Below are 9,169 nucleotides of genomic sequence, written 5' to 3'. Positions count from 1 at the left end.
CCTTCAACACCATTGTGCCGCAGCGACTCATCTGCAAACTCGATGAGCTGGGCCTCAGTACCTCCCTCTGCAACTGGATACTGGACTTCCTCTGTCAGAGGCCTCAGGTGGTGCGTGTTGGCGACAAAATCTCCGCCAGCATCACGCTGAGCACGGGGGCCCCCCAGGGCTGCGTGCTCAGTCCATTGCTCTTCACCCTGCTGACGCATGACTGCACTGCGACCTACAGCGACAACCACATAGTGAAGTTTGCTGACGACACGACTCTGGTGGGTCTCATCACGAAAGGCGACGAGACTCGGTACAGGTCGGAAGTTGACCTTCTGACCACGTGGTGCAGGGACAACAACCTCCTGCTGAACGTCAATAAGACCAAGGAAATCATTGTTGACTTCCGGAAGGGTCACACAACACACCTGCCGCTGATCATCGACGGTGCTGTGGTGGAGAGGGTGAGCTGCACCAAGTTCCTGGGGGTGCACATCAGTGAGGACCTCTCCTGGTCCGCAAACACCTCGTCACTGGCAAAGAAAGCTCAGCGCCGCCTGTACTTCCTGCGGAAGCTCAGGCGTGCATGTGCTCCTCAGGCAGTCCTGTCTACATTCTACCATGGCACCATTGAGAGCGTCCTCACCAGTTGCATCGCTGTCTGGGGTGGTAACTGCACTGAACAGAACTTGAAGGCCCTGCAGTGCATAGTGAATACGGCTGGTAAGACTATTGGTGCTTCGCTCCCCTCCCTGAAGGACATTTACACCTCCCATCTCGCCCGCAAGGCAACCTCGATTGCCAGAGATGTGAGTCACCCGGCTCACTCTTTGTTTGACCTTCTGCCCTCTGGGAAGAGGTACAGGAGCCTGCGCTCCCGCACCACCAGACTCGCCAACAGCTTCTTTCTCCAGGCTGTTAGGGCCCTGAACTCGCGACCCCCTTCTGCGTAGCGTGCGGCACTGTTGCGCTATTTTCGGGAATGTCTGCTGTACGCGCACTTGCTCCTTTTTTTTCTGCTCCTCTTATTTATTTATTTATTTATTTATTTATTTATTTATTTATTTATTTATTTATTGTTGTGTTATTTATTCATTATTTATTCAGCACGCTTTTGTTATACTTGTTTACTTGTTTGTCTGTTGTGAGCCATGTCTTGTCACCGTGGGATAGGGGGGAACGAAATTTCGGTTTCTTTGTGTGTCTTTGGCATGTGGAGAAATTGACAATAAAGCTGACTTTGACTTTGACTTTGACTCCACACAACGATAGACAACAGTGTTTCAAAGAAGAGCTCGTCCGGGAGTTTAACCCGGGCAATCAAAGAACCCTAGGCGAGAATCATTCCCCTGCACCAATGAGCCCCATAGTAGACCAGCTGACCCCATTACATTCCAGCAGAATTTCAAAGATTCTCCCAGAAGGTAAACTTAAAAACACATGGAAGAACACATACAGGTGAAAAAAATGTTTCCTGCTCAGCTTGTGGCCAAAGATTCTCAGAGAAAGGAAGCTTGAAAAGACACACAACAACCCACACTGGTAAGAACCCTTTTTCCTGCTCAGTTTGTGGCCAAAGATTCTCTCAGAAGGTAAATTTAGAAACACATGCAAGAACACACACAGGTGAAAAGCCTTTTTCTTACTCAGTTTGTGGCCAAAGATTCTCAGAGATGGGAAACTTCAAAAGACACACAAGAACCCACACTGGTGAGAAAAACCTTTTGCCTGCTCAGTTTGTGGTCAAAGATTCTCAGAGAAGCGACAGTTCAAAACACATACACAGGTAAGAACCCTCTTTCCTGTTTAGTTTGTGGCAAATATTCTCTCAAAGCAAGCCTTCGACGAGGATGGGATTTCTCATGCGTGCAGAGAACAACGGAGTAGCAATCCATCGCCTTAACCTCTCGGCCACCTCGTCTTGTGTTGATAAGTCATGTTACGTATGTTGTGCCAAGATACTTTGGATGTGAATGTGAAACCGACGAGGATGTGATATGAAATGATGAGTGGAGAGCACAATGGAGTAGCAACCCATCGCCTAAATATTTCAGCCATCGCATCTCATGCATGAGTTGAATAGGCGACGTGATATGGTATGTACGGTGTAGTATAAGCCGCAAGGTAAAATGATACGATACTTTAGATGTGTAACGAAGAAAAGGTAAGCCACAAAATAAGTGACACTGTAAACAAAGCAAAACGTTTTTTCAATGTTGTCTCACCCCAAATCTTTGGGATCATCGGATCTGCACAGTTGGATAGTTCCACCGACATTTTAACATCAACATTCTTTCATGGGTGTCTTGGCTGAAGATCCTAAAGAAAAGACCCTAAACTTATTGTATGCGATTGCATATTGGTCATGATCGTATAGTGTTGTGGCCGTAGCATCACCGGAACGAATCTGGGTCATGGCGTCAGTAAATTACCTTGCTGAATTTGTCCGTTGTTCACTGTTGCCAAACAGCCTTCTGTTGAACGCAGGCTTCCAGACATTACGTCCACCTATGTTTTAACATCAACTTTATTTCATAAAGTTCTTCCAAATTCATCTTGGTGAAACTCCCTCCCTCAGGTGTTCCCATTTTTTTTAGGCCTGGCTGCCACGAGGCAGCGGTAGAAACAAAATATGACCCTGAAAGGGCACGCCCAAACCGGCTATGATATTAATCAGAATTCGTTCATCACTAAAATGCAGTCCTCAGGTCCATGTCATATTCGCTACCAATCGGAATGTAACGGACAGATTTATATTCAAATGTCAAATCTCGAACGCCACCGTCGCAGTGGAGGTGAATTACACTCCAAATTCACCTCCACTGCAACGACAAAAGCCTCAATTATTTGCGACACGAGAGATATAGAGCACTTCTGAAATTTGAGAAATCATTTGGACCAGCTCAGTGGCCTAGTAGTAGAGTGTCCGCCCTGAGACTGGAAGGTTGTGGGTTCAAACCCCGGCCGGGTCATACCAAAGACTATAAAAATGGGACCCATTGCCTCCCTGCTTGGCACTCAGCATTAAGGGTTGGAATTGGGGGGTTAGATCACCAAATGATTCCCGAGCGCGGCACCGCTGCTGCTCACTGCTCCCCTCTCCCCCAGGGGATGGATTAAAATCACATGGGGATGGGTTAAATGCAGAGGACAAATTTCACCACACCCAGATGTGTGTGTGACGATGATCATTGGGACTTTAACTTTAACTTTAAATTACGATCGTATTTTCTTTCCCGATTTGTGTCGTTATGAAATCACATGTTTTCAAATAAAACACAGAGATGGGATCATTTCCCATTCTCTGATATCAAAAGTACACGTACCAAGACATACAACTGTTTTTACCTTCAATACTCAAAATAGACGCCCAATCGCTGTTTGAAAGAATGTGTTCGATCAGGTACCTACAATCCTGTGCGCCAACAATGTTTTAAGTAAAAAAGACATTAATGAACACAAAATACTCGTTCGTTTAAACCTTCTATTTAGGTTGAGGCCTTCTAAGTATAGTAAATCTATGAACGTCTATTGTTTGTATTAGAAGGAATGGTTGCTGCAATTTGAGTGTGAGACCCCCTGTGAATTTGGTGAGACCAGCAGTGGGGTGGCCCGTTTTCACCCAGATTATCAGCTCATTCTTTTTTCTCTTCAGATCGAATAAATCGTTCGCCTTTTACTAAAGATTTCCGTGGGGAGGAACAATAAGAGTCTATCTCTAGCCATTCTCACCAACGGTTTGTTAGAATAGGCCTCTTTGGCACCACTTTTATGGTTAAAATTCTCTCTTCTATGATCATGTGTTTAGCTGGGTAGCTTGAGCTATGCCGTTATATCGCTGCAACCCTTCTCTTGCTTTATTAGCTTTCTCTTCTCTATGACACCCTTTGCACATATGTAGAATTCGCTCTCAGTTAAGACGACAAGGTCACACGTTATCATACAGATTAGGCAGAGTCGCCTCCTTGCAGGAAGGCGGCCCAGAGTAGTATAAGAGCAGGAACCTTGGCGCTGAGAGAGGGACCTTCTTTCGCATCTGGCAGAAAGGGCTCCACAGCTGTGCATCGATCATTCTGGCATACATTAAAGAGTTAAACTGTGAAGGCTGCCTCTTGGTAATTGCTGTTAGCATATCGAGCATTAAAGATAAAGAACCGGGAACAAACCTAGCAGGTTACAGTACGGAACAGAGTGCTGCTCTTCTGGGCACTAATAAATCGGCAAGCTTGTCTGCTGACTTATTTGTTCACTCTTCTTCACCCGCAGTAATGCATGTAGTTCACGACGCATATATGTGTCCCCTTTCAGCAGTCTCTATCCAAATACACAGTGTAGGTACCTATTAAAAGGGTAGTCCCGATGAACATGAAAGGCAAAGATTGATCATTCGCAAAGAACTTTCCATGGTCATCATATGTACGAAAGAGTTGGGCCAGAAGACTAGAGCGGAACTTATGCAGAAGTGCATGGACACCACCTTGTTGAAAGAATAAAACCAACACAATGCATGAATTCACGACAAATGATATACCAGCAAATCAGTAGTACTTCTGCTGTTGCCTTTGCGAGACCAGTTCAGATATGCGTTATCACGAATTTATAAATCAGGTGTGTTCGGACCTCCGCAGTGGAGGGAGGCTCTGCTAAACCCCTGAGACCGACTCACCGAACCCCTAGAGTTTGACCGAATCCAGGTTAAGAACCACTGGTTCAGAGGCTGTTATTTCTGCAAAAGGAGGAACTACTAAATATTGATGTCATTTTTCTGTTGGGGTTTCCAAATGTATGCGCCTGCCTACTTTTGTTTAAATAATGATTGTACACTGTCTGCAAATCCTATAAACTTCATTTCAATTCTCAAATATCACTGTGTTGATCACTGCCGTCATCGGCCATGCATGGATTCGGGCCATCTGATTGGTTCCTTTGCCCCCCCCCCCCTCCCCCATACACACACAGGAATTGGTTAGGACTTGATTAGTAAGTGTTAGGAATCGTTTTGGCTGTCCGTTCAGAGCAAGGAACGAGCCACTAGCCCCACGGGAAGTTGTCATTTTCTGTAAGCTTGCGTGTATGTAAATTTGTCATGGTCCAACGTAAGACTGTTGAGGGTGAATAAAAAATAACTGCAACAAGTTCATTCGGCTATTAACCAGATTCAAACTGGGGTTGCAGCCGCCTCAATGCTATATTATGGCCAACATGCAGTTGCATGTTTAGGGTCTTTTCTCTAGGATCTTCAGCCACGACACTCAAGCAGACCATGAAAGATTGTTGATGTTAAAATGTTGGTGGAACTATCCAATAACTACGCAGATCCGATGATCCCTAAGTCTCGAGATGAGACAAAATTGGAAAGACTATTGGTTGACAGTGTCTGTGAGTTACTTCAACCCAATAGTTCACAGAAATTACACATAGCTAATGTTGACCACAAAATGGCATGTGAGCTGGCCAGGAGTCCTGGAATCTTCTGATCTGTAGACAGATGCGTTCGTTATCCATTGCTCCACGAGCCCCACGGGAATATGTGGCTTGTAAGCTTTTGCAAAAATGAAAAAATAAAATAAAAAATGGGTGACATTATTTGAATACGCCATGATGCTTTATCCATTGCGCCACTCGCCCTACAAGTTAAGGCTATCGACCGCAAACGTGTGGAAAATCGTCATTGTCCAAAAGATGGCTGTTTAGCAATATTAAGAAAGGGACAAATTCCACACAGTAATTGGAGTGTGCCATGACCCGGATTCGAACCGGGGTTGCTGCGGCCACAACGCAGAGTACTAACCACTATACGATCATGGCCAACATGTGCATCTTATTAACGCTACTGCATACAGGCCATGATCGTGTAGTGGTTAATGTTCGATTCGAATCCGGGTTATGGTATAATCAAATGACCTTGTTGAATTTGTCTGCTGGTCACTGTTGCTAAACAGCCTTCCTTTGGACAATGACAGTTTTCCACACAAGTTTACAGTCGATACAGTCTTGTAGGTTGAGTGGCGCAATGGATGACACATGACGGCAGATTCAAGTGATGAGAATCGAAACAACAGATTCAAGAGACCCAAGGTAAATGAACACAACCCGTTTCGTTTCAATTGACAGCCCATGTGACATGCACCTCAGATGAAATGGGGCTAGTTGATCAACAGCAATGTTTTAACGAAGGGATCATCTGGGAGTTAAACCCCAGACCTCTCACACCCAAAGCAAGATTCATACCCCTAGACCACTGGTGTCAAACTCGAGGCCCGGGGGCCAGTTATGGCCCACCGTATCATTTTCTGTGGCCCGCAACGACAAATTGTGCATTAAATCTATGTCATACTAACATTGCAAATTGTCGGAACTTTTAAGAATCTTCTTAAAATTATTTTTGAAATATGTGAAAAGTTTCCACGAGTCTGATTTGAAAAAGCAATTATTTGTCAGTTTGTTTTGTAGCTTATACTGTATATAATATGAGGCGTTTATTTATTTGGGTTGACAGTCATAATGGCCCGTCGAGGGAAACTTTGACTACAATGTGGCCCGCGACAAAAATGAGTTTGACACCCATGCCCTAGACCAACGAGCCTCAAAGAAAGCTTGCAGACCATGTTACATTCTGTGTAACATTGGCCTGTCAAACACTCCACACAACGATAGACAACAGTGTTTCAAAGAAGAGCCCGTCCGGGAGTTTTACCCGGGTAATCAAAGAACCCTAGGCAAGAATCATTCCCCTGCACCAATGAGCCCCATACTAGACCAGCTGACCCCATTATATTCCGATTGGTAGCCCATGTGACATGGACCTGAAGACTGAATGTCAGTGATTTAAGTCAAGTCAACAAGTCCGATGTCAGCGGCGCGTTGCAGTTCAAATTTTGCTACAGGCCCATATAACAATATATAAACTATGTATGAAATAACAAAAATATAAACAACTATTTTATCGAACCATGCATGTCACTCCAAATCAATAAATCCATCAGAATCTTCGTCTTCCGTGTCACTTGAGAAAAAAAAAAAAAGAAAAAAAATTGACGCCGGAAAGAATACGTGTGCCACGGACGTCAGACTAGATATATCAAATAAATGTAATATAAACATCAATTTTAACAAACCATCCGTGTCACTCCAAATCATTAAATCCACCGGAATATTCATCCTATGTGTAAAAAAACCCCCAAAATAAACAGCTGTCGATTCCGGACCTACGTGCGGCGCTGATGTCAGCCTCATTTTCAGTTGGCGGCTCCAATTATTCCACAGATCTACATATATAACTATATCGTAGCGTTACAGAAGTACCAGGCAAGACGTGGGTTTGGTAACAGGCCGGCTCTTTATTTCACAAATCAAGAGCTCAACATGTGAGCCAACACACGCAAGCGCCCAGGATCGCTCTTTCCGCCCCCCCCACGCCCTGCTGCCTTCACGGCCTCCCTAAAAAATCGGAAACTACTGAAGTCTAACAACATACACGTTGCTACTCTAAATAAACTACATATCAAATAACTATAAAATAAATAACAAGTTTATCGAATAATCTGTATAACTCCAAATCACTAAATCTCCCGACTTCGGAAGTCAGTAAATGGAACTCATTGTCAGTGAGGCTCCAATTATTCCACAGCCATAGTGCCCCCTCATGCGGTTAAAAAGTGAAAATAACATGTGAAGTGATCAACTATACTAGTAAATAAGTAAAGTGTTAATGATAAAGTAAAAATTTGTGAAAAAATTCACATATAAGTCGCTCCTGAGTAAAAGTCGCCCTCCCACCCAAAGTATGAAAAAAAACCTCGACTTATAGTCCGAAACATACGGTGTATAAATGTGTTATTTATTTATATAAAGGCCGGTCCACGAAAATATTTCTGACACGTAACCGGTCCGTGGCACAAAAGAGGTTGGGGACCACTGATTTAGTAGAAGGTGGCTACAGATGAAAGTTTCAGTTCAATTTGAAAAACTTACAGGTCACTCAAGTTCAGACGCACGCACAACCAATGCAGCTATATAATAACTCTGCTGCAAACATAGGTTAACGCACTTGGGTTGAAAAGCGAACCCCGGTCTTTCACGCAACAAGCAGAGATACTATTCACGATACTAACGAGGAACATGCCCTGTGTTGGGGCAAGATGCACTGCTTGGCGGAAGAAAGGAAAGGGAGGGGACAGAAAGGAGAACGCTCACGGAACACATGCGCATATACCTATTATGTGGATTTTAACCATCTGTAAAGGTTTCTAAAACAGTACTGAAATGGGACAATCTGCTGGTCTGGTTCATATATGCCTGCCTTCAAGTTTAGAGGGCACTACCTTTAGGGGGAGCATTGAAGGTTAGGGTTAAATGTGAGGGGGTTACCGTTAGCGAGTTAGCAGGTTAGGGGTTAATTATTAGGGTTTGGTTATTATTAGGGTTTTAGAGTTAGCGTTAGGGCTTGAAGTTAGGGAATTAGGAGCATTAGGCCAACCAGATTCCATTTATTCCATTAATCACTGACATTCAGTCTTCAGGTCCATGTCACATGGGCTACCAATCGGAATGTAACGGGGTCAGCTGGTCGACTATGGGGCTCATTGGTACAGGGGAATGATTCTTGCATGATTCTTGCTTTGGGTGCATGATTGCCTGGGTTTAGCTCCCGGACAAGCTCCTCTTGCAAACACTGTTGTCTATCATTATGTGGAGCGTTTGACAGGCCAACGTTACACGGAATGTAACATGGTCCGCAAGCCTTCATTCTTGTTCGTTGGTCTAAGGGTATGATTCTCGCTTTGGGTGTGGGAGGTCCTGGGTTCAACTCCCAGACGAACCCTTCTTTAAAACATTGCTGTTGATCAACTAGCCCAATTTAATCTTGGGGGCTAGCCCGAATCCATACACGGTGGATGGCGACAGTGATATTTGAGAAGTGAAAAGAAGTTTATTGGATTTGCAGACAGTGTGCAATCATTATTTCAACAAAGGTAGGCAGGTACATAAATTTAGTAGATCCTCTGTTAGGGTTTTCCAGGTTATCTTTATCGTAGGATTATGTTGGAATGTAGACTGTAATGATTAAATCAATCTTGTCTTGCCCTCACAATGTAATGATTAAATCAATCACGTCTTGCCCTCACAATGCAGAGTAAGATGAAGTGGTTGCTTCCTCTGCTTGATTGACCAGCTGCAG

The 9,169-nt window shown here is 44.1% G+C and overlaps 2 non-coding genes across 2 annotated transcripts; one reads left to right on the top strand and one right to left on the bottom strand.

Annotated features, from left to right (window-relative positions):
• The first annotated feature begins 3,623 nt into the window (after nt 1-3,623).
• LOC125994049 (U5 spliceosomal RNA) lies at nt 3,624-3,735 on the top strand. The gene has a single exon (XR_007490480.1). It is a non-coding gene; the product is annotated as a U5 spliceosomal RNA (small nuclear RNA).
• Nucleotides 3,736-5,724: 1,989 nt separating this feature from the next.
• trnah-gug (transfer RNA histidin (anticodon GUG)) lies at nt 5,725-5,796 on the bottom strand. Its single transcript has one exon. It is a non-coding gene; the product is annotated as a tRNA-His (tRNA).
• Between the last annotated feature and the right edge of the window lie 3,373 nt (nt 5,797-9,169).

This window comes from Syngnathus scovelli, chromosome 1 (genome assembly GCF_024217435.2).
Source record: "Syngnathus scovelli strain Florida chromosome 1, RoL_Ssco_1.2, whole genome shotgun sequence".
NCBI lineage: Eukaryota > Metazoa > Chordata > Actinopteri > Syngnathiformes > Syngnathidae > Syngnathus > Syngnathus scovelli.
This window is presented reverse-complemented; position numbering and strand designations above follow the sequence as displayed.